Source organism: Pipistrellus hanaki (assembly GCF_964339955.1).
Source record: "Pipistrellus hanaki genome assembly, chromosome: X".
NCBI classification, from domain to species: domain Eukaryota; kingdom Metazoa; phylum Chordata; class Mammalia; order Chiroptera; family Vespertilionidae; genus Pipistrellus; species Pipistrellus hanaki.
In genome coordinates this window covers 73,826,659-73,854,237 of record NC_140524.1, presented here as the reverse complement: position 1 = coordinate 73,854,237, position 27,579 = coordinate 73,826,659, and the positions used below count along the sequence as shown (strand labels likewise).

General features: G+C 37.7%; 1 protein-coding gene across 4 annotated transcripts in view; it reads left to right on the top strand.

Annotated features, from left to right (window-relative positions):
- Positions 1–27,579, top strand: part of ZC3H12B (zinc finger CCCH-type containing 12B) — a 167,098-nt gene that overhangs the window by 74,184 nt on the left and 65,335 nt on the right. For all 4 annotated transcript variants that reach the window (XM_084869504.1, XM_084869502.1, XM_084869503.1 and 1 more), the window contains 2 exons: positions 9,091–9,257; positions 9,641–9,764. The gene's annotated coding sequence lies outside the window, so the exon portion shown is untranslated. The remainder of the gene's footprint in view (positions 1–9,090; positions 9,258–9,640; positions 9,765–27,579) is intronic.

Sequence of the window (27,579 nt, the reverse complement as noted above, 5' to 3'; positions counted from 1 at the left end):
GACCTGATTCAGCGACATCAGAGCAAAAAAAAAATAAAAATAGTGGACCAAAGCACCTGAATAACAGTGGCACAACATTGGGATTGAACTTCACTGGCAGCAAGTCTGTGGGAAGATTCCTCCCCCAAATTGGATATCAACAATCATATCCCAATTACTGCAGAAGAGCTCAGGGGTCATTTCTAGAACTTTCAGCTCAGTATAACAAATAGACTATACCACTGAACCCCTCAAGACACTTTCTACATAAGGCCATTCCACAAAAACTGAGAGGCATAGGAGTTCTATCTAATACATAGAAGCAAATATAAAGAAGGAAACAATACCCAAATGAGAGAAAGGAATGAATCTCCATAAAAAAGAACTAAATGAGATGGATGCAAGCAACCTTTCAGACATAGAATTCAAAGTGATGGCTATAAATATGCTTAAGGATCCTAGTGAAAATTTCAACAGCCTGAAAAGGGAAATAGAGACCATGAAAAGAACCAGACAGATATGAAGAATGATATATCTGACATCAAGTAGATACTGGAAGGTATTAAACATAGATTGGATGAAGCAGATGATCAAATCAGTGATTTGGAAGACAAGATAGAAATAAATATCCAATTAGAGCATCAAAAAGAAAAAAGCATTAAAAAAAAAAAAAGGAAGATAGCTTAAGGGAGCTCTGGGACAACATGAAATGTAATAACATCCACATTACAGGAATACCAGAAGGGGATGAGGGTGATCAAGGAACAGAGAACCTATTTAAAGAAATAATGACGGCCAAAACTGGTTTGGCTCAGTGGATAGAGCATTGGTCTGTGGACTGAAAGGTCCCAGGTTTGATTCCGGTCAAAGGCATGTACGTTGGTTGCAGGTACAACCCCTGTAGGGGGTGTGCAAGAGGCAGCTGGTTGATGTTTTCTCTCATCGATGTTTCTGGCTCTATTGCTCTTCCTTCCTCTCTGTAAAAAAATCAATAAAATATATTTATTTTTTAAAAAAAAAAAGAAATAATGACGGAACCCTAGCCAGTTTGTCTCAGTGAATAAAGCATTAGTCTGTGGACTGAAGGATCCTGGTTTTAATTCTGGTCATGGGCACATGTCTGGGTTGTGATCTGGGTCCCCAGTAGGGGGCCTGCAGGAGGCAGCCCATCAATGGTTCACTCTCATCATTGATGTTTCTATCTCCCTCTTCCTTCCTCTCTGATTTTTATAATCAATAAAATATATTTAAAACCATAACAACAATAAAAAGAACACAGAAATAATGACCGAAAACTTCCCCAACCTGGCGAAGGAAAATGTCACAAAAGTTCAGTACTAGTGACATCTGCAGTACCAGTTCTGTGGGAGAATGGGGAACAGGAAATCCCAATCAGAATGAACCCAAAGAGACCCACACCTAGTTACATCCTAATTAAAATGGCAAATGTTAAAGACAAAGAATCTTAAAGGCAGCAAGAGACAGAACATTACCTATAAAGTAATTCCCATTAGAATGTCAACTGGCTTCTCAAGAGGAACACTTCAGACTAGAAGGGAGTGGCATGAAGTACCCCAAGTAATGAAAAGCAAAAGCCTAAATATAAGACTACTGTATCCAGCAAGGCTATCATTTAAAATTGAAAGTGAAATGAAAAGCTTTCCAGACAAAAAAAAGTTTAAAAGAGTACATTACCACCAAACCAGAATTCAATAAATATTAAAAGGACTGCTTTTAGAAGAAGTAAAGGAGAGAGAATTGTAGCCATAAAGAAAATAAAAATGGCAATGAATAAATAAATACTTATCAATAATAACCTTAAATGTAAATGGATTAAATGCTTCAAAAGACATAGAGTGACTGAATGGATCAGAAAATATGATCCGCCAAAACTGGTTTGGCTCAGTGGATAGAGAGTCAGCCTGCAGACTGAAGGGTCCCGGGTTCAATTCTGGTCAGGGGCATGTACCTTGGTTGCAGGCACATCCCCAGTGGGGGGTGTGCAGGAGGCAGCTGGTTGATGTTTCTCTTTCACTAATGTTTCTAGCTCTCTATCCCTCTCCCTTCCTCTCTGTAAAAAATCAATAAAAAATATTTTTACAAAAAAGAAAATATGATCCAACTATATACTGTCTACAAGAGACTTACATCAGAACAAAAGATACACAAAGATGGAGAGTAAATGGGTAGAAAAATATATTTCCTGCAAATGAAAAGGATAAAAAAGCTGGAGTAACAATACTCATATCAGACAAAATAGGGCATAACAAGAGACAAAAAGGCCACTTTATAATAATAAAGGAATTATTGAAAAAGAAAATATAACCCTGTAAACATATATGCATCCAAGTACATAAAAAACTCTTGATGGACTTTAAGGGAGAGATTGACAGCAATACAGTCATAGTACGGGACTTCACCACCCAACCTATCAATATATCATTGGATAGGTCTTCCAGACAAAAATGTAACAAGGAAACAGAGGCCTTAATTGATACACTAGAACAGATGGGTCTAACCAATATTTACAGAGCATTTCACCCCAAAGCAACTAAATACACATTCTTCTCAAGTGCAGATGGAACAGTCTCAAAGATAGATCACATGTTAGAGCACAACACAAGTATATACAATGATATAATACCAATCATCTTTTTTGGTCACAATACCATGCAGTTCGAAATAACTTACAATAGAAAAAAAAAACAACAACACAAAAACTCAAGAACACTGAAATACATGGAGGCTAAATAGCATGTTATTAAACAATGAATGGGTTACCAATGAAATCAAGCAAGAAATTAAAATTTTTCTGCAAACAAATGAAAATGAACACACAACCACCCAAAACCTATGGGGCATAGTGAAAACAATCCTGAGAGGGAATTTCATAGCACTATAGGTCTATCTCAAGAAACAAGAAAAGGGACTATTAAACTATCTAATCCTACAAATGAATGAATTAGAAAGAGAACAGAGGGGAAAAAAAAAGCCCAGCGGATGTAAAAGGAAGGAAATAATAAATATTGGGGTGAAAATAAATGACATAGAGACTAAAAAAATAAAACAGTACAAGAGATCAATAAGTCCAAGATCTGGTTCTTTAAAAAAAAAAAAAAAAAAAAAAGATAAACCAGATTGATGAACTCCCAGGTAGACTCCTAAAGAAACAGAGAGAGAGAACCCAAATAAATAAAACCAGAAATGCAAGAAGTGATATAACAATATACACAAAAGAAATACAAAGGATTGTAAGCAAATACCATGAACAACGACATGCAACAAACAGGACAACCTGGGTGAAATGGACAAATTCCTAGAAACATACAAACTTCCAAAACTCAATCAGGAAGAATCAGAACACCTGAGCAGTCTAATAACAACTGATGAAATTGAAGTAGTAATTTAAAAATTCCTAGCAAACAAAAGTCCTGGACCAGGTGGATTTAGAGGTGAATTTTACCAAACATTGAAAGAAGAACTAACACCTATCATACACAAACTATTCCAAAAAAAATCAAGAGAAAGGAACAATCTCTTTTTACAAAGCCAGCATTATAATTCCAAAACCAGATAATGACTCTACAAAGAAAGTGCCAATACCTGTGATGTATACAAATGCTAAAATCCTCAAAATATTAGCAAATCAGATCAAGCAATATATTAAAAAGATCAGCCTTACCATGTTTGGCTCGGTGGATAGAGCCTCAGCCTAGAGACTAACAGATCCCAGGTTCAATTCCGGTCAAGGACATATGCTTGGTTGTGAGCTTGATCCTTAGTAGGGGGTGTGAAGTAGGCAGCCAATAAATGATTGATTCTCTCTCATCATTTATGGTTCTATTTCTCTTTCCCTCTCCTTTTCACTCTGATATATATATTCACCATGACCAAGTGGGATTTATTCCAGGGATGCAAGGCTGGTACCTCACACAACGAACTTAATTCGTTCCAGGAGCAAGCTTGTTATGCGAAAAGTTCGTTATGTGAAACGCGTTTTCCCATAACAATACATGTTAAAAAAAATAATTCGTTCTGTAGCATAAAATATGCTAAGATGACATAAAAAAAAATATGCTAAGATGACATATTTTTATTTAGATACATCTAAAAACATAATTTTTTTTAAAAAAACACACATTTTTTTTAATTTTAAGACAGACTAAGTAGAGTCTACCGAATCTTGCACATCTTCATCCATTTTCTGCTTTTTGGCCGATGGTTTCATGAAAAACCTGTCCAAAGTTCGCTGTGCGAGGCGTTCGTTATGCGAGGCGCCACTGTACAGTATTTGCAAATCAATAAATGTGATTACATCACATTAACAAATTGAAAGATAAAAATCACATGATAATATCAATTGATATAGAAAAACCATTTGATGAAATCCAGTACCCTCTTTTGATAAAAACTTTCAGTAAAGTGGAAATAGAGGGACCAACATAATAAAGGTCATATATCACAAACCTACAGTCAACATCATACCCAATGGGCAAAAACTAAAAGCATTTACCTCAAGATTAGGAGCAAGGAAAGGATGTCCACTTTCCCCATTCTTTTTCAACATAATACTGGAAGTTCTAGCCACAGCAACCAGACAACATGAAGAAATAAAAGGCATAAAAATTGGAAAGGAGGAAGTAAAACTGTCATTATTCACAGATGACATGATATTGTACATAGAAATCCCTAAAGACAGTTTAGACTTAAGAAATGAATTTGGCAAGGTATTAGGCTACAAAATCAACATCCACAAATTGATGGCATTTTTATAAACCTTTATATAAATTTTTATAGAGGTCTGGTGCACAAAATTCATACAAAAGGGGGTCCCTCAGTCCAACCTCCACCCTTTCCAATCCAGGATCACTCGGGATGTCTGACTGCCTCTCAAAATCTGGGACCACTGGCTCCTAACTGCTCACCTGCCTGCCTCCCTGATCGCCCCAACCCCTCTGCTTGCCTGCCTGATCACCACTAACTACCTCTGCCTGCCTGATCGCCCTTAACTATCTCTGCCTGCCTGATTACCCCTAATCACTCTGCCTGCCTGGCTGATCACCCCTAACTGCTCCCATGCTGGCCTGATTGCCCCTAACCATCTCTGCCTTGCCCTGCACCTGGGACCCAGGATTCCCTCCTCCAGACAGTCGCAAGACCTGGGACCTGGGCTTTCCTTCCTCGAGCTGGCTATAAGCACCCAGGGCCCTGGCCCACTTTGCCCAGGCCGGCTGCAGCCACAGGGGACTGTGGGTCGGTGGCTTCACCTGGGCCACAGCCGCAGACACCCAGGACCATGGGGTAGGCTGTTTGTCCCTCTCGTGGGCTGCAGCCTGGCTGGTCCCCATTCTTCTCTTGAGAGCTCATTTGTGCCTGGCTTGTCCACATTCCTCTTGCGAGCTCATTTATGCCTGGCTGGTCCCCATTTCACCCAGTGTTGAGTGTCTGAGCATTTATGTGATGGCATGAGGGCATAACTACATGAGGGCATGATGACCGTTTGCATATTAGCTCTTTATTATATAGAATAATTAACTCTCAAAAAGAAAAACTAAAAAAGCAATCCCATTTACCATTGCAACAACAACAACAAAAAACACAAGACACCTAGGAATAAACTTAATCAAGAAGGCAAAAGACCTATACTTGGAAAACTATAGGACATTTTGAAAAAAGAAAAAACAGAAGATACAAACAAGTGGAAGAGTATATTATATTCAGGGATTATAAAATTAACATCATTAAAATGTCCATATTGCCCAAAACAATCTATAAACTTAATATAGTCCCCATTAAAATACCAATGTCATTCTTTACAGAGCTAGAACTCCAAAAATTTACATGGAACCATAAAAGACCCAAAAACCTGTAGCAATCTTGAGAAAGAAAAACGAACTAAGAGAGATCACAATACCAGATATCAAACTATACTACAAAGCCATTATAACCAAAACATCTTGGTACTGGCACAAGAACAGGCATATAGGCTAATGGATCAGAACAGAGACCCAAGAAATTGACAAACAATTACAGTCAATTAATATTTGACAAAAGAGGCAAGACATATAATAAAGACAGTCTCTTCAACAAATGGTGCTGGAAAAACTGGACAGATTCATGCAAAAAGATGAAGCTAGACCACCAACTTATACCATAAAAAAGAATAAACTCAAGGTGTATAAAAGACTTAAATGTAAGGCATGAAACCAGAAAAATCTTAGAGACCATAGGTAGTAAAATCTCAGACATGTCACGTAGCAATATTTTTACTGATATATCTCCTAGGGCAAAGGAAACTAAGGAAAAAATAAACAAATGGAACTACATAAAAATAAAATGCTTCTGCATGGCAAAAGAAACCACCATCAAAACTCTCTGTATGGGAGAATATATTTGCTAACGATACATCTAATAAGGGGTTAATATCCAAAATAGATACAGTACTCATACAACTTAACAAAAGGAAGGCAAAGAATCCAATTGAAAAAGTAAGAAGAAGACATTTATCTTTCTCTGGCTTATTTTGATGGTTGGGGGGGGGGTAGACTCATGTAATACTTTAAAGTTTAAACAATAAAGAATTAAAAAAAAAAAAGGTCTAAATAGACATTTCTCCAAAGAGGATATTCAAATGGTCAAGAAACATGAAAAAAAAATGCTCAAACTCACTAATAATCAGAGAAATATAAATTAAAGCCACAATGAGATATCACCTCACATCTGTCAAAATGGCTACCATCAAAAAATCAACACACAACAAATGCAGACAAAGATTTAAACGCAGTGTTTCCCAAACTTTTGACATGTGTACCCCGTCTATAATTTTCATAATGCTGAGTACTCCTCGTACTCATGAGAACATAGAATTAGGCACAGCTAAGCACGGTGCAGTGCATATCCCCACCAAACTCCGGTGCAACGCGTACCCCCACCAAACTCTTCCCGTACCCCTAGAGGTACGCGTACCACACTTTGGGAAACATTGAAAAGGGAAGTCTAGTTCACTGCTGGTAGAAATGCAGATTGGTGCAGCACTATGGAAAATAGTATGGAGTTTCCCAAAAAAATTAAAAATGGAACTTCCATTTGACCCAGCGATACCACTTTTGGTAATATATCCTAAAAAAAAAAAAACAAAAAAAAAACAGAACAATGATCAGAAAGAATACATGCACCCCTGTGTTCATATTTACAATAACTAATATTTCGAAACAGCCCAAGTGCCCAGCAATATAAAAATGAATAAAACTACTGTGGTATATTTACACCATGGAACTGTGCAGCAGTAAAAAAAAAGAATCTCTTACACTTTGAGACAGCATGGAGGGACCTGGAGATTATTAATGCTAAGCAAAATAAGCCAGTCAGACAAAGATAAGTATCACATGATCTCACTATATGTGGAATCTAATTAACAAAACAAACTGATTAATGGAATAGATCCAGAGACATGGAAGCATGTAACAGAGTGTGGAATCTCAGAAGAAGGCATGGGAGGGGGGGGGGGGGAACCAAAGAACTTATATGCATATATGCATAACCCATGGACACAGACAATAGGGTGATGAAATCCTAGAGCAGGAGGTAGGAGCAGGCTGGAGGGGGTTAATGGGGGGAGGGGGAAAAGGGGACATAGGTAATACTTTCAACAATAAAGATATTTTAAAAAAATAATAGCTAAGGTTTGGAAACAGCCTAAGTGCCCATCAATAGATGAATGAATAAAATAAAATAAAATAAAAACCTGTAGGACATTTACACTATAGAATACTATGCAGCTGTAAAAAAAGAGGGATCTCTTACCCTTTGGGATACCATGGTTGGACGTGTAAAATATTATGTGAAGTAAAATAAGCCAAACTGAGAGAGACAAATATCACATCATTTCACTTATTTGTGGAATCTAATGAATTGGTCTACAAAATGACACCTGAAGCATGGAGGCATAGAACATAACTTGGTATAGGTTGGGGAGACAAGAAGTGAGAAACCAAAGAACTTATATACTTACTAGTGGCCCAGTGCACAAAATTACTGCACTTGGGGTGGGGGGGCCCTCAGCCCAGCCTACGCCCTCTCACAGTCCAGGAGCACTCAGGGGATGTCCGACTGATGGCTTAGGTCCATCCCCTGTGAGCACAAGCTGTCAGTCGAACATTCTTAGCTGTGAGCCCGGCTTTCTGGCTGAGTGGGGAGCACACTGACCATCAGAGGGCAGCTTCTGCATTGAGTTTCTGTCCCCTGGTGGTCAGTGCATGTCATAGCAATTGGTCATTCTGCTATTCAGTTGATTTGCATATTAGCCTTTTATTATATAAGATATGCCTAGCCCATTGACATGGGCAATAGTGTAATGAAGACCTATGGAGGTAGGGAGTGGTTGGGAGGAAGGAGAGGGAAGGGGGGTGGTGGGAAATGGGAGACATCTATAATACTATCAATAATAAAAATATATATTTTGAAAAATGGCAACAGCCAACATAACAACAAAAAATAAATAAACTGATTAATAAAATAGAAACAGCCATATATATATATGAAACAGACTCACAGCTGTCAGAGTGAAGAGGGGACCGGGATGTAAAAGGTGATGGGATTAAGCAAAAAAACACAAACAAAATCTCATAGATGCAGATGGATTATATATATACTACAGGCCCTATGCACAAAATTCTTGCAAGAGTAGGCCTTCCCTTCCCCTGGCTGCTGGGACCTGGGCTTCCCTCCGGCCACCAGCAGATCCTGAAACTGGGCTTCCCTCCTGCCACCAGAAAACACCCAAGACCTGGGATTTGCTCTGGCCACCAGCTGGCACCTGGGACCCGGGCTTCCCTCACAGCCCTGGCTTCACCTGAAAGGTCACCCAGAAGAATGTCCAGTTTAATTAGAATATTATGCTTTTATTATTATAGATAAGCCACCTGAGCTTCAAACCATTTTGTGAGGTATGAATGATAGGGATTATTAGTGTATAGTAATCCCTATAAATAAGATAGATTAAATGATGTTCTAAGTCATCCAACTGTAAGTGGCAGTGGTAGACATTTTACCTCGGCCTACTATACACAAAACCTCTGCTCCTTTCATTTTTCTCATGTTCTTTCTTTTCAGACCCACTATGGAATAAAGCAATACCGCTTCTCAATTACCCATGCTGCATGAAGCAAGCATTCTGCTCTTTTGGAGATTGTGAAGATTACCAGCTTCCAACAGCTATAAGAAAGAGACAGGGTATAAGAATTTCTACTCCAAAGCATCCCATCCCATAAGTGTGAAAGGTGAGGCCTGAATTCTTGGAGGGATAAATTAATTTTATCTTCATTCCAGAGAACCAACCTAAATGTTTGAAGAACTTACCATAGGAGCAAGATGAGACTTTGAGAGGGATGTAGAAATCAGCCCAGGAGCCTTAAGTCTTTGCTCTCCTTTTAACTCTGTTTGCTCTTCTATCCCCACTAGCCCTTCTGTGTTGTCATTCAATAATTGGAGTGTATGGCAAGAAGGACTGTGTAAGAAGAGCTAGAAGTGGTTTCATGCAACAGTGAAATCTACACAGTGAATGAAGGGAGAGTTTGGTATACAGAAGCATTAGGGGGTTTTGTGGTTTCTGTAAGTGAAAGAAACTGCTAATGCTAATAAAGTTTGGATATCTGTCTTATAGGAAGTTCTACAAGGAGTATGGACTGCAGTGACCCATGGGAACTGTGTCCGTATCTAGCTTCTCAACCTGAGCTTTTGTATTCCTGGAGAAGTTTACCCTAAGGATGTTCTGAACGACAGTGGAGGTTGGTAAAAGAATTGTAAGATATTTGTAGATCTATTAAAAATACAGTCTAGAATGTAAGCCAGCAAACACAGAGAAGGGAACCAGGAGGGTAAGAGAGATAAGAAGAGGCCTACTATGGTAAGAATAAATATCAAGCATCAAACCCATAAGTTTGTCATATTGGAATGACACTCTAACCAACTAAGCTACCTAGCCAGAACAGTACTAGTTCTTTACAAACTCTTCCAAAAAAATAGAAGTTGAGCAGAAACTTTCCAATCCATTATACAAGGCCAATATTACCCTGATACCAAAATTGAACAAAAACATCACACAAAATGAAAAATATAGGCCAATATTTCTTATGAATATAGAGACAAAAATCCTCAATAAAACACTAGCAAACAAAATCCAGAAACATCTAAAAATAATTATATATAATGATTAATTGGGATTTATACCCAGAATACAAGGTTTACATACCAAGTCAATTAATGTTCTACAATATCAATAAAATAAAAAGTAAAAGGACATTATTATCACAATAGACAAAGAAAAATCTTTTAACAAAATAAAATAACCTTTCTTGATAAAAAGCACTCAGCAAATTTGGAATAAAAAAAAAACACTTCTCAATCTGATACATGGCATTAAAAAAACCTAGCTAACATTGTATGTAATGGTGAAATATTGGATGCTTTCCTTCTAAAATTAGGAACAGGACAAGAATGTCTGCTCTTGCCTTTTCCATTCAATATTGTGCTTGAGATTTTAGCAAGACAACTAGGCAAGAAAAATAAACAAAATAAATCCATATTGGAAAAGAAGAATAAAACTATTCTATTCAGAGGTGATGTGATTTTGTACATAAAACATCATAAGGAATTCACAAAAAATGTATCAGGACTAACAAACGAGTTCAGGAATCTCAAAAAGAAAGTGGTAGTGGGAGCGTGGGAAGAGATTAACCAAATAATTTATATGCATATATGCATTACCTATGGACACAGAAAATAAGGCAGTGAAGGCTTGGGATAGGGCAGAAACCAAGAGGAGAGAGATAGTAGGGGGAGGGGGAGAATCACTGGTAATACTGTCAACAATAAAGATTTAAAAAAAAAAAATCAGGGGCCAGAGGAAATGGCGGCAGAATAGACATATGTGTTCCCAGGCTTATCCTGGAGCAGAAAGAAAGGACAGCTGAGGGTCACATGGGGAGTGTTTGTTGAAAATTTAAGGGTCAGCTAAACTTCAGGAGAAGGTGGGGGACAGCTAGATGAGGTTCCCCTGACCAGACAGCCCCCCACTGTGGCTGGGTCCCCTCCTGGAGCTACAGGCCCAGACATGGAGAACACGCCATTTTGAAAGGGAAAGTGAATCTTATTGTAAGCCGGAAAACCCACAACTGCAATAACCACTAAACAGCGGCAAACCCCAGAACACCTGTCCCCAATTGGCACAAACATGCGGATTCAAAGGGGCTCTTCACTCCACCACTGAAAGGTCAGATTTCGCATGGGATAACGAGAGAGAGAACCACATAACCAGACATCTGGAGAAGAGAGACCATGGGGAGAAAAAGAAATAGCCCACATATGAAAGAAAAGCAGGCATCGCCAGAAAAGGAAGTAAACAAATTAGAGGCAAGCAACCTATCAGAGAAAGAATTCAGAGAAATGGTCATAAGGTGGCTGAAAAGAATGGAAGGCAAATTCGACAATATAGTAAGAACCAAGAGGAAATGAAGAAGAACCAAGAAGAAATGAAAAATGAAATCACTACTGTAAAGAACTCGATAGAAAGCATCAAGAATAGATCAGAAGAAGCAGAGGACCGCATCAATGAGCTAGAAGACAAGATGGGGGGAAATACACAATTGGAGCAGCTTCTAGAAAAACAAAATTAAAAAGCAAGAGAGCCTAAGGGAATGTTGGGACAACACAAAATAAAACTATATCTGCATAATAGCAGTTCCAGAAGGAAAGGAAACTGAGCAAGGAATAGAAAACCTGTTTGAAGAAATAATGACAGAAAGATTCCCTGATATAGGAAAGAAAAAAAAAGAAAAAAAAAAACCACACAAATCCTCAGAAGCTCACAGACTCCCAACCAAAATGAACCCCAATAGACCAATGCCAAGGCATATTATATTTAAATTGGCAGACACCAATGACAAAGAATCTTAAAAGTGACCAGAGAGAGATGGAAAGTAACATACAAAGGAAACTCCATCAGATTAGCAACTGATTTCTCAACAGAAACTCAACAGTCCAGAAGGGAATTGAATGAAATATACAAAGTCATACAAAGGAAGGGTCTGAATCCAAGAATACTATACCTAGCATGTCTATCAATAAAAATTAAAGGTGAAATCAGGAGCTTCACAGAAAAAAGAAAAAAAAAAGAAATAGAAAGTGAAGAAGGAACACAGGGGTATAAAATAAAAATGGCAACAAATAAGTACCAATGAATAATAACTTTAAATGTAAATGGATTAAATGCCCCAAGCAAAAGACATAGGGTAATGAATTGGATAAGAAAACAAGAACCATATATCTGCTGTCTACAAGAAAACCACCTCAGAAAAAAAGACACACACAGACTGAGGCAGAGGGATGGAAAAAGTTTTTCCAGGCAAATGTAAATGAAAAAAAAGCTGGGTAAGCGAATCGAAATGAAAAAAAAAAAAAAAGCTGGGGTAGCAATGCTTATATCTGACAAATTAGATCTCAAAGCCAAAGGACATAACAGGAGATAAGGAATGCCACTTCATAATAATAAAGGAAGCAATCCAACAAGAAGAAATAACTCTGGTAAACATATATGAACCCAAATACAGGATCAACCAAATACATAAAATAAAAAAATAAAAAATAAAAAAAAAAAACACAAAAACTGGAGAATATCAACGGAGAGATTGAAAGCATTACATTTATATTAGGAGACTTTCATACCCCACAATCATCATTGGACAAATCCTGTAAACAAAAAATCAGCAAAGAAACATCAACCCTAAATGAATCACTAGACCAGATGGAATTAATTGACATCTTCAGAACATTTCACCCCAAAGCCACAGAATATACATTCTTCTCAAGTGCACATGGGTCATTTTCAAAGATAGACCACATGTTGGGACATAGACAAAGTCTCTTCAAATTCAAGAAAATAGAAATCACACCAAGCATCTTCTCAGATCATAGTGGCATAAAACTGGAAATTAACTACAATAAAAATAATCCAAAGAAATCAAACACATGGAGACTAAATAGCATGGTATTAAACAATGATTGGGTTACCAGAGAGATCAAGGAAGAAATAAAAAACATCATGGCAACAAATGACAATGAAAACACAACAATCCAAAATCTATGGGACACAGCAAAAGCAGTCTTGAGAGGGAAGTTCATAGCTCTACAAGCCTACTGCAAAAAAACAAGAAACAATGATAATAAATTACCTAACCCTACAACTCAAAGAGTTAGAAAGAGAGCAATGAGAAAGGTCCAGTGTAAGCAGAAGGAAGGAAATAATAAACATCAGAGTGGAGATAAACAAAATAGAGACCCAAGAAACAATATAAAAGATCAACAAAACCAAGAGCTGGTTCCTTGAAAGGACAAACAAGATTGATGAACCTCTAGCCAGGCTCACCAAGAATCAAAAAGAGAGGACCCAAATAAACAAAATCAGACATGAAAGAGGTGAAATAACAACAGATCCTGCCGAGATAACAAAGGGTTGTTAAAAAAAAAAATACTACAACTCTATTCCAACAAACTAAACCACCTGAAAGAAATGGACATATTCCTAGAAAAATACAACCTTCCAAAACTCAATCAGGAAGAATATAAATATCTCAATAGGCTAATAACTATGGGAGAAATTGAAGAAGTCATAAAAAAGCTTCCAGCAAACAAAAGCCAAGGGCCAGACAGCTTCACAGGGGAGTTTTACCAAACATTCAAAGAAGAACTAAAACTTATCCTCCTCAGATTATTGGAAAAAATTCAAGACGAAGGAACACTTCCAAGCTCCTTCTATGAAGCCAGTATCATCCTAATACCAAAACCAGATAAAGACAACACAGTGAAAGAGGCCAATATCCCTCACGAACAGAGATGACAAAATTCTATCAAATAGGCTCCAGCAAGTACATCAGAAAGACTATGTACACCATGACCAAGAAGGATTTATCCCACGAATGAAAGGATGCTACAATGACCGCAAATCAATAAACGTGATACATCACATAAACAACTTGAGAGATAAAAATCACAGTCATATCAATTGATGCAGAAAAAGTATTTGACAAAATCCAACATTCTTTCTTGATAAAAACTCTCAACAAGATGGGAATAGAAGGATCATACCTCAACATAATAAAACCTACATATGATAATCCCAAAGCTAACATCATCCTCAATGGGCAAAACTTAAACCATTTCCCCTAAGAACAGGAACAACACAGGGATGCCCACTCTCACCACTCCTATTCAACATAGTACTGGAAGTATTACCCATTGCAATTAGACAACAAGAAGAAATAAAATGCATCCAAATTGGAAAAGAGGAAGTAGAGCTGTCCTTATTTGCAGATGACATGATATTGTACATTAAAAAAACACACAAAAGACTCCATCAAAAAAGTAATAGATTTAATATATGAATTTGGCAATGTAGCAGGATACAAAATTAATGCCAAGAAATCTATGGCCTTTCCATACACCAATATTTAACTTACAGAAATAGAGATTTAAAAAGTAATCCCATTTAACATAACACTGAAAAAATTAAGATACCTAGGAATAAACTTAACCAAGGAGGTAAAAAACCTATATGCGGAAAACTACAGGACACTGAAAAAAAGAGATAGAGGAAGACATAAACAGACGGAAGAATATTCCATGCTCATGGATTGGTAGAATCAACATCATCAAAATGTCCATACTACCCAAAGCAATCTATAGATTCAATGCATTCCCCATTAAAATACCAAGGGCATATTCCACAGACATAGAAAGAATTCTCCAAAAATTCATGTGGAATTTTAAAAAGACTCCAAATACCCACAGCAATCCTGAGAAAGAAGAACAAAATAGGTGGGATCTCAATACCATATTTCAAGCTGTATTACAAAGCCACTGTTCTCAAAACAGCCTGGTACTTGCACAAGAAAAGACATATATATCAATGGAATAGAATGGAGAACCTAGATATCGACACAAACCACTATACTCAATTAATATTTGACAAAGGAGGCATGAATATAATGGAGTCAAGACAGTCTCTTCAAAAAATGGTGTTGGGATAATTGGACTGATACATGCAAAAAAATGAAACTAGATCACCAACTTACACCATACACAAAAATAAACTCAAAGTGGATACAGGACTTAATCATAAGACCACCATATAAATACTAGAGGAATCCACAGGCAGTAAAATCTCAGACATATACCAAAAGAACTTATTCACTGATACTGGTCCTAGGGCAATGGAAGATAAAGAGAAAATAAACAAACGGGACTACATCAAAATAAAAAGCTATTTCACAGCCAAAGAAACCATCAACAAAACAACAAGAAAGCCCACTATATGGGAGAACATATTTTCAAATGTTATCACTGATAAAGGATTAATCTCCAACATCTATAGTCAGCTTATACAATCTAATAAAGAGAAGATAAATGATTCAATAAAAAAATGGGCAACAGATCTATATAGAATCTTTTCAAAAGAAGACAGAAGGAAGGCCAAGAGATACATGAAAACATGCTCATAGTCACTATCTGAGATATGCAAATCAAAATGACAATGGGATTCCATCTCACACCTGTCAGAATGACTATCATTAACAAATGACAAGTGTTGGGAAGTATGTGGAGAACAAGGAACACTCATGCACTGCTGGTGGGAATGCAGACTGGTGCAGCTACTGTGGAGAACAGTATGGTTTCCTCATGAAAATGAAAATGGAACTCCCATTTAACCCAGTAATCCCACTCCTAGGAATATATCCTAAGAAACTTGAAACACCAATCATTAAGGATATATGCACCCCTATGTTCACAGCAGCACAATTGACAATAGCTAAGATTTGGAAACAGCCTAGGTGCCTGTCAGCATATGACTGGATCAGAAAACTATGGCACATCTACACAATGGAATACTATGCTGCCATAAAAAAGAAGGAATTCTTACCTTTTGCAACAACCTGGAAGGAATTGGAGAACATTATGCTAAGTGAAATAAGCCAGTCAATGAAAGAAAAATACCATACGATCTCACTCATTTATGGATAATAAAGAACATTATAAACTGATGAACAAAAAGATATAGAGACAATAAAGCATCAAACAGATTGTCAAATTACAGTGGGAAGTTTAGGGAGAGATGGGGGAGATAAGAGATCAACTGAAGGACTTGTATACATGCGTATAAGCATAACCAATGGACATAAAACACTGGAGAGTGAAGGCATATATGAGAGTGGAGTGAGGGGGGCAATGTTAAGATATGTACACACATAATACCTTAATTAAAAAATGAAAAAAATACTAGCAGAATATTTTACAGATCTAGAACAAATGCTCTAAAATGTATATTTAACCAAAAAGGATCCAAAATAGCCAGAGCAAAATTGAGAAAGAAAAATAAATTTGGGAAGAAACCAATATGGCGCATAGGTAAACATCTAATCTGCAGCTTCATACAACATTTTCAAAAATACAATTAAAAGACAAAACGGACATCATCCAGAACCACAGGAAAGCTGACTGACTGGAAATTCTACAACAAGAAGGAAAGAGAAAATCACAAGGAAAATCAGAGGAGCTGTAAAAGCCTGAGGTACAGAAACATGGGCATGCATGCAGAGAGGACAGAGCTGGAGAGGACGGGGCTGCTGAGTGCCTGGCTGGTGTTCTCTAGTGTGAAGAGATAAAAGCTCCAGATTGCACTGAACCCTAGTTCCTACTGCACTGAACCCTAGTTCCAGGCGAGACTCTGGGGACCCAGGCTCATATGGGGAGAATCTGGGCTATAAGGAGGAAACTCAGGGGCTCGATGAAAGGCAGAGCTCTGGAGATGTGCACATGAATACTCACAGAGGACAGACTGTTGACTGTGCCGCTGGATTGCCCTTGTGGGAAGGAGACAAAAGCTCCGGACTATGCTGAACCTCAGTTCTGGGCGAGAATCTGGGAATCCAGATTTATTGGGGGAGATACAAACTCTGTCAGTGGGCGAAACTCAAGGGTGCCTTTCTCTCAGACATGCTTGCAGTGATAGGGCAGGGCTGACAGAAAGCCAAGGCTGTAGGCTCTACCGTGAAATTCTGCCCCATCCAAGCTGAGCGCAGAGGCTTTTGCAATTTTTCAAGTCTAGTCGAATAAGGCTGTCTCCTGGCATAAACACAGCTGATCCTCACAGCCAATTGGCCTGGAGGTCAACTCCTCCCACTGATACCAACAACAATCAAGACTTACCTACAACAAGGCTGTACACACAGTCCAAAAAGAGGTGCAACAAGAGTGTCCATCTCTGGTAACTGGGGAGGCCGATACACTGGCCCATATAGGACACCTAGCACACAAAGCTACCCTACCTACCCATTCAGGAAAGCAGTGAAAATGCGGAGGCAAAGAAACAGATCACAAACGAAATAAATGGAGGAAAACAAACAAATGGAGATAGAGTTCAAAACCACAGTTATAAGGTTTTTCAAGAATTTCCTAGAAAAGGCCAATAAATTTAGCGAGACCCTCAAGAATATGAGACCCTCGAGGATATGGAAAAGGACCAACTAGATTAAACATACACTGACTGAAATAAGAAATATTACACAGACACCCAACAGCAGACTAGAAAAACTCAAGAATCAAATCAAATATTTGAAATATTATACAAAGAAGCAGAAATCACTGAACTGAAAAGCTAAAAGAAAAAAGAGTCCAAAATTTTGAAAATAGTGTAAGAAGCCTCTGGGACAACTTCAAACATACCAACTTCAGAATAAATGGGGGTGTCAGAAGAAGAGAGAGAGCAAGATACTGAAAACATATTTGAAGAAATAATGACCAAAAACTTCCCCCACCTGGTGAAAGAATTAGACTTACAAGTTCAGGAAGGGCACAGAACCCCAAACAAAAGGAATCCAAAAGGACCACACCAAGACATATCATAATTAAAATGCCAAGAGAAAAAGAGAGAGAGAGAGAGAGAGAGAGAGAGAGAGAGAGAGAGAGAGAGAGAGAGAGAGAGAGAGAGAGAGAATTGAAAGCAGCAAGAGAAAAACAGTTAATTACCTACAAGGGAGCACCCATACGATTGTCAGCTGATTTTTCAACAGAAACAATGCAGGCCAGATGGGAGTGGCAAGAAATAATCAAAGTGATGATTAGCAAGAACCTACAACCAAGAGTACTCTACCCAGCCAATCTGACATTCAGAATTGAAGGTCAGCTAAAGAGCTTTACAGATAAGAAAAAGCTAAAGGAGTTCATCAAAACCAAACCAGTATTTTATGAAATGCTGAAAAGTATTCTTTAAGAAGAGGAAAAAGAAGAAAAAGGTAAAGATAAAAATTATGAACAACAAATACATATCTATCAACAAGTGAATCTAAAAATCAAGTGAATTAAAAATCTGATGTACAGAATAAACTGGTGAATATAATAAAATCAGGGGCATAGAAAGGGAGTGGACTGACATCTTAGGGGGAAAGGGGTGTAGGGGGTGCAAGAAGAGACTGGACAAAAATCGTACATCTATGGATGAGGACAGTGGTGGGGGAGAGGTAAGGGAAGAGGGTGTGATGGGATCCAGGTAGAGGGGAACTATGGGGGGAAAAGGAGGAACAACTGTAATAATCTGAACGATAAAGATTTATTTTAAAAATTGGAGGAATTGCAATACCAGATATCAAATATGCTACAAAGCCACTGTAATCAAAACAGACTGGTAGTGGCACAAGAGCAGGCATACAGATTAATGGAACAGAACAGAGACTCCAGAAATTGACCTAAGCCATTTTATTCAATATTTTAGAAAGGAGGCATGAATATACAGTGGAGTCAAGACAGTTTCTTCAATAGATGGTGTTGGGAAAATTGGACAGACACATGCAAAAAAAAAAAAATGAAAATAGATCACCAATATACACTATACACAGGAATAAACTCAAAATAGATAAAAGACTTAAATGAAACCATAAAAATCCTAGAAGAAACCATAGGCAGAAAAATCTATGATATCTCTCATAGCAATATGTTTACTAATACATGTCCTAGGGCAAAGGAAGATAAGGAGACAATAAATAAATGGGACTACACCAAAATAAAAAGCTTCTACACTGCAAAAGAAACAAACAAGAAAACAAAAAGAGAGCCTATTGTATGGTAGAACATATTCATCAATGATACATCTGATAAAGGGTTAATATCCAATGTATATAAGGAACTCATATATCTTAACAAAAAGGAAGACAAAGAATCCAATTGAAAAACAGGCAAAGGACTTAAATAGACACTTCTCCAAATTGGACATACAGATGCCCAAGAGACATGAAAAAATGCTCAAAGTCACTGATCATCAGAGAGATACAATTTAAGACAACAATGAGGTATCACCTTATACCTGTCAGAATTGCTACCAATAGTAAATCAACAAATGACAAGTGCTCGCAAGGATGTGGAGAAAAGGGAACCCTAATACACTGTTGATGGGATTGCCTTCTGATGTAGCCATTACTGGAAACAGTACAGTTTCCTCAAAAAAATTAAAAATGACACTGCCATTTGACCCAGTGATCCCACTTCTTGTAATATCTCCTAAGAAACCTGAAACACTAATCATAAAGAATATATGTACCCCTATGTTCATAACAGCACAATTTACAATAGCTAAGATCTGGAAACAGCCAAAGTACGCATCAGTAGATGAGTAGATAAAAATGCTGTGGTACATTTATATGATGGAATATTATGCAGCAGTAAAAAAGAAGGATCTCTTACCCTTTGAGACTGCATGGAGGTATCTGGAGATTATTATGCTAAGTGAAATAAACCAGTCAGAGAAAAACAAGTATCACATGATCTCACTCATATTTGAAATCTAATGAACATAATAAACTGATTATCAAAATAGATCCAAAGGCATAGAAGCGTAGTACAGGCTGCAGAATATCAAACAGGTGGGGGAGGTTGGGGGAGTAGAAAGTGGTCAACTAAAGAACTTGTATGCATATATACATAACCCATGGACACAGACAATAGTGTGGTGACTGCCTGGGATGGGTGGTGGCGGCAGGCTAAAAGAGATAAATGGGGGTGGAAGAAAGAGGACATATATAATTCTTTCAACAATAAAGATTTAAAAATAAGAAATAAAATGTAAAAATGAGATTTTAAAAAAGCACATTTTTATTTATTTAAGATAGGAAGGGAGAGGTACAGAGAGCTAGATACATCAATGATAAGATAGAATTATTGATTTGCTTGCATGCCCCCCACTTTTCATGGAGTCCACAACCTCAGGCATGTGCCCTGACTGGGAATCAAACCATGACACCCTGGTTCATAGGTCTGTGCTCAACCCTGAGCCACACTGTTCAGGCATGAGATTTTTTTTAAAAAAAAGATTCTTTATCTGAGAAGTAACAGTGCTAAGACATGAACATAGGTTTCTACCTGTAATGCCTGTGTTCAATCATCAACAAATCAACAAACAATAAGTGCTGGTGAGGATGCAGAGAAAAAGGAACCTTCATGCACTGCTAGTGGGAATGCAGACTGGTGCAGCCACTGTAGAGAACAGTATAGAGTTTTCTCACAAAACTAAAAATGGAACTCCCATTTGACCCAGTAATCCAACTTCTAAGAATATATCCTAAGAAACTAGAAACACCAATCAGAAATTATATATGCACCCCTATGTTCATAGCAGCACAATTTGCCATGGCTAAGGTTTGGAAACAGCCTAAATGCCCATCAACTGATGAGTGGATTAGAAAACTATGGTACATCTACACAATGGAATACTATGCTGCTATAAAAAAAGAAGGAATTCTAACAATTTGCAGCAGCATGGATTGACCTGGAGAGCATTATTTTATGTGAAATAAGCCAGGCAATGAAAGAAAAATACCACATGATCTCACTCATTTATTGAAAATAAAGAACATTGTAACCTGATGGACAAAAAGATAGATACAGAGACAATAAAGCATGGAACAGACTGTCAAATTACAGCAGGAAATCGGGGGAAAGAGATAAAAAGAAGTGCTTGTATGTATGCATATAAGCACAACCAATGAATACAAGACACTGAGGGAGTGGGATGAGGGCATGCAATAGGGGTTAAGGGAGGCTGAGGGAAGATCAATGGAGAAAAAAAGGAGATATATGTACTACTATATGTAATACTTTAAACAATAAAAAAAAATACCTGCAGTAACCAACCTTAAAGAAATGGAGGTCTATGAACTGTCAGATAAAGAATTCAGAATTATCCTCTTTAGAAACAACTAAACAAAGGCAGGGAAAGAGTTCATGAACAAAGTGAGAAGTTTGATGACAAAATAGCAACCATCAAAAGAAAACACATGCATATAAGTACAACCAATGGACACAAAACTCTGGAGAGGGAGGGTATGTATGGGAGGGGGGGCAATGTTAAAATATGTACACAGATAGTAATTTAATAAATAAAAAAAAGAAAAAAAAGAAAACACAAAACACAGAAGGGGTGGAGTTGGAAGAAGGCATAGAGGGGAAAATGAAATAAAATAAACATTTTAAAAGTTTAAAAACAAAACAAAATCACATAATCATATCAATAGATAAAGAAAAAAACACTCAACAAAATTCAGCATCCATTCATGATAAAAATTCTCAGCAAAGTGGGAATAGAGGGAACCTACCTTAAAGTTATAAAGGACATATTTGAGAAACCCACAGCCAACATCATACACAATAGGCAAAAACCTACAAGTGTTTTCTGTAATATCAAGAATAAGACATGAAGGTTTGCTTTCAGCACTCTTATTTAACATAGTATTGCAAGTCCTAGCCACAGTGAACAGAAGAAAGAAAGAAAGAAAGAAAGAAAGAAAGACAGAGAGAGAGAGAGAGAGAGAGAGAGAGAGAGAGAGAGAGAGAGAAAGAGAGAGAAAGAAAAAGAAAGAAAAATTTGAAAGGAGGATGTATCACTCTCATTATTTGCAGATGACATAGAAAACCCTAGAGATTCCATGAAAAATAAAAGGGAACCTTAGTACACTGCTGGTGGGAATGCAGACTGGTACAACCATTATGGAAAACATTTTGAAGTTTTCTCAAAAACTTAAATACGGATCTGTCATTTGACCCAATGATTCCACTTCTAGGAATATATCCTAAGAAATCACAAGCAGTGACTCTGAGCCACAGGTCCTGCACAATGCAGCCCACAACAGTATTGTGATTGGCCTTGTCAGGGACCAGTTAGTGTACCCGGTGGCTCCCGATCTTCTGATGAGTGAAGAGCAGAAGCAAGAGCAGAAAAACTCGGGCTTCCTTGTCACCTGATCCTGAAGGTAACATCATACCTTGGTCATGAGTTCAAGACCAACATATTTTTCTAAAGAAGAGCAAGAAGGAAGATTAAAAATAATGGCAGAGTAAGTAGATGCTGCACAGGCATGCTACTAGGAACAAACTGGAATTACAACTAAAACACAGAAAAACTTCCTGAATAATCAACAGAAAACTCACAGGAGAGAACCCTGATACCTAAGGAGTGAAAGTGGAGACCGCATAGAGACTGCTAGAAGGAGCATATGCATGAAAGGTCTAGCTAGGTGCCCACAGATAGCAAGTGAAATCCCAGAGAGATATCTTAACTTGGGGGAATTACCATTGAGAATTCTTGGATCTAATCACCAGTCTGGAGTCCTTAGCAAAGAGCACCAAAGTTGAGGTGGATACCCACATAACAGCTGGCTGTGAAAAGCAGTGCAGGGCTGTCTGCCAGGGAGTGAAAACTCAAAATTTAAGCACCCTCTTAAAGGGCCAATTTCCTTGAGGATCCATCCACCATGCACCACGGCAGAGGGAGAGTGAAATTGTTGGAAGCTGTGAGAAAAGAAATCATGACTAGAAACTCAGGGGATAGAGCTCAGAAGGGCACACCAAGTTTTCTGGGCTGAACCATTTCCTCATGCAGCAGAAGACATATTTCCCACATAGACATTTGCCTTGGGGTGGGAGGGAGACAGTTGACACACCTTATTGAAAAACACCTTCCCTTGAAGCCACTTAAAAGATTAAAAATAGCAATTAGCCCCCAGGCAGAAGAAACTGATAGCTCCAAAGCTTCTAAGGTCCAAGCAGGGAAGAGAGGACTGTACTCGCTGTAGCTCCTGCATGGTGGCCTCAGACAGTAGCTGAAATGCACCCCATTGGAGATCCAGAAGCCAGTGTAACTAGTGGTCTGTGTGAGATACCAGATTTCAACTTCTCACATCCATAAGTGACACATTCGGGATGCGGACTCAGTGAGCACCAAAGCCCCACTGAAACAAGGCCTGCACCATAAGCATGTCTCCAGCACAGCAGTTCTTCTGTTATAAACACAGCAGGTCCTCACAGCCAATTGACCTGGAGGTCAGTTCCTCCCAGTGTACCAACAGCAATCAAGGCTTAACTACACCAAGACTTTGCACTCAGCCCACAAAGGGGTGTACCAAGAGTGACCACCTCGGGTGATTGGGGAAGCTGAGCTACTGGCTCCTATAGGTCACCTACCACACAAAGCCACTCCATCAACACAGGGAGGCAGCCAAAATGAGGTAACACAGAAGCATGTCACAAATGGGAGAGATGGAGGAAAGTAAACTACTGAACAACACAGAGCTCAGAACCACATTTATAAGGTTACTCAAGAATCTTCTAAAAATGGTTGAGAAACTTGAAGAGACCTTCAAGGACCTTGATGAGAATGCCAGAAAAAGAAAAAATGGAAAAGAACCAGTCATAAATTAAGCATACACTGTCTGAAATAAAGAATATACAGAAACTCAACTGCAGATCAATGTACCCAAAGAGTCAAACCAAAGATCTGTTATATGAGGAAGCAAAAACAAGAAAACAAACAAACAGAAAGGCAGAAAGAAAGAAGAATCAAAAAGGGTGAGTACAGTGTAAGGAGCCTCTGGGACGGCTTTAAGTGTACCAACATCCGGAGTTTTGCGGTGCCAGAAGAAGAGAGAGAGCAGGAAATTGAAGGTCTATTGGAAGAAATAATGACAGAAAACTTTCCCTACCTGATGAAAGAAATAGACTTACAAGTTCAGGAAGCACACAGAATCCCAAACAAAAGCAATCCCAAGAGGACCACACCAAGACACATCATAATTAAAATGCCAAGGGCAAAAGACGAAGAGAGAATATTGAAAGCAGCAAGAGAGTAACAGCTACCTACAAGGTAGTATCCATATGACTACCAGCTGATTTCTCAACAGAAACTATGCAGGCCAGATGGGAGTGGCAAGAAAGATTCAGTGATGAACAGCAAGAACGTACAACCAAGATTACTCTATCCAGCAAAGCTATCATTCATACTTGAAGTTCAGATAAAGAGCTTCACAGACAAGAAAAAGCTAAAGGAGTTCATCACCACCAAACCAGGATTACATGAACTGCTGAAGGGTATTCTTTGAGAAGAGGAAGAAGAAGAAAAAGGTAAAGGTAAAAATTATGAACAACAAAAAGACATCAAATACATACCTACCAACAAGTGAATCTAAAAATCAAGTGAATAAAAAATCTGAAGAACAGAATGGACTGGTGAATATAATAGAGTCAGGGACATAGAAAGGGAGTGGACTGACAATTCTCAGGGGGAAGTGGGTCTGAGGTGTACATGAAGAGATTGGACAAAAATCTTACACCTATGGATGAAGACAGTGACGGGAGTTAAGGGCTTGGGGTGGGGTGGGGAATCAGGTGGAGGGGAGCTATGGGGTGGGGGGTGGGGAAGAGGAACACCTGTAATAATCTGAACAATAAAGGTTTATTATTTTTTTAAAAAAGGTCACTACATAATACTAAAGGGATCAATTCAACAAGAGGGTATAACCCTGGTAAACATATATGCACCCAATATAGGCGCATCTAAATATACAAAAATATTCTAGAGGACTTTAACAGAGAGATCGACAACAATACAGTCATAGTAGGCAACTTTAACACCCCTCTGACTTCACTGGATAGATCTTTCAGACAAAAAAACTTAAAAAGGAAACAGACTCTGAATGCCACACTAGATCAGATGGATTTAATTGATGTTTATATAACATTTTATCCCAATGGAGGAGAATATACAGGCAGTCCTCAGGTTACCTCATCATTTTGTGGTTACATCACCATCTCCCATTTATTTATTTTTAAAAGTTCCATTATTTTGATGTATGTAAATATGTGCTTTATGTTTTTTATTATTTATTTACCACAAGTAAATGTCAAGAATTGTTATCTTTCTCTTATTTTATTTTTTTTACTGTTTCACTTCATTACTGCTCTGTATGTGCTCCATGTGAGTGACTTATGTAGGTGCTTATGTAGGTGGGTTGCTATTTATGGTGAAAATTGTGTTATGTCACTCCATTAGAACAGATCTCCGACATAACTCAAGGACTTACTGTAAACGATACCTCAAAAACAATAAAAATCAGCAATAAAATGTTTAACACTACAATTTATAGAACTAGACAGAGAACAACAAGCAAAGCCAGAGTAACGAGAAAGAAGGAAATGATAAAGATTAGAGTAGAAATAAATAACATAGAGACTAAAAAAATACTAAAAAAATCAATGAAACCAAGAGCTGGTTCTTTGAAAGGATAAAAAAAAAAAAAAAAGCCTTTAGCCAGACTCATCAAGAAACAGAGAGGACACACACACACACACACACAAAAAAAATCAGAAACAAATATGGATATGTAACCACTGACACTACAGGAATATAAAGGATTAAAAGAAAATACTATGAACAATTATATGCCAACAAGCTAGGTAATGTGGATGAAATAGACACATTCCTAGAAAAATATAATCTCGTAAAACTAAATGAGAAGGAATCAAAAAACTCCCACCAAACAAAAGCCTAGGTCTAGTCAGCTTTACAGCGAATTTCACCATTCAAAGAAAAACTAAAACTTATCCTCTTCAAACTATTTCAGAAAATTCAAGAGGGAGGAACATTTCCAAACTCTTTTTATGAGGCCAGCATTATTCTAATTCTAAAACAAGATAAAGACACTACAAAGAAAGAAAATTACAAGCAAGTATCCCTCATGAACAAAGATGCTAAAATTTTCAACAAATCACATCCGGAAATATATTTTAAAGGTTCATGCACCATGATCAAGTGAAATTTATTCCAGGGATGTAAGGCTGGTACAATATTTGAGAGTTAATAAACATGATATGTCACATAAACAAATTGAAAGACAAAAATCACACGATCATATCAATAGATGCAGAGAAAGCATTCAACTAAATCCAACACACATTTTTTATTAAAACTCTCACCAAAGTGGCAATAGAAGGAGTATATCTCAACATGATAAAGGCCATATATGACAAACCTACACTCAACATCATACTCAATGGTCAAAAACTAAATCCATTTCTTCTAAGAACAGGAACAAGAAAGGGATGCCCACTTTCTTTTATTATTTTTTAAAAATATATATATTTTATTGAATTTTTTTACAGAGAGGAAGGGGGAGTGAAAGAGAATTAGAAACATTGATGAGAGAGAAACATCGATTAGCTGTCTCCTGCACACTCCCCACTGGGGATATGCCCAGAACCAAGATACATGCCCTTGACCAGAATTGAACCTGGGACCCTTCAGTCTGCAGGCCAACACTCTATCCACTCAGCTAAACTGGTTAGGACGGGATGCCCACTTTCACCATGCCTGTTCAACATCTACTGGAAGTTCTGGCTATAGCAATCAGACAAGAAGGTGAAATAAAAGGCATTTAAGTTGGAAAAGAAGAAGTAAAACTGTCATTATTCACAGATGACAGTATATTGTACATAGAAAACCCTAAGGACTCCATCATAAAATGACTAGACTTAATAAATGAATCTGGGAACATGGCAGGATACAAAATTAACAACCAGAAATCTATGGCTTCTTTATATGTCAATAATAAACTCACAGAAAGAGAAACTAAAAAAATACCATTTACCATTGCAACAAAAAAATTAAGATGCCTAGGAATAAACTTGACTAGTTAAAAGGACTATACTGGGAAAGTTACAGGATGTTGAAAAAAGACATAGAGGAAGACATAAACAAATGAAAGAATATATCTTGTTCATGGATTAGTAGATTCAACATCATTAAACTATCCATAATATCCAAAGCAATTTATAGATTCAATGCAATCCCCATTAAGATACAAATGGCATATCTCACAGACCTAGAACAAACTCTCCAAAAAATCATACAACATAAAAAAGACCCTGAATAGCCATAGCAATCCTTAGAAGTACAAAGTTGGAGGGATCACAAGACCAGATATCAAGCTATATTACAAAGCCACTATTCCCAGAACTTCCTGTTACTGGCACAAGAACAGACATATAGACCAATAGAACAGAACAGAGAACCCAGAAATCGATCCAAGCCACTATGCTCAATTAATATTTGATAAAGGAGGCAAGATCATACAATGGAGTCAATACTGTATCTTCAATAAATGTTGTTGGGAAAAATTGGTCAGATACATGCAAAAAAAAATGATAATAGACCACTAACTTACACCATACACAAAA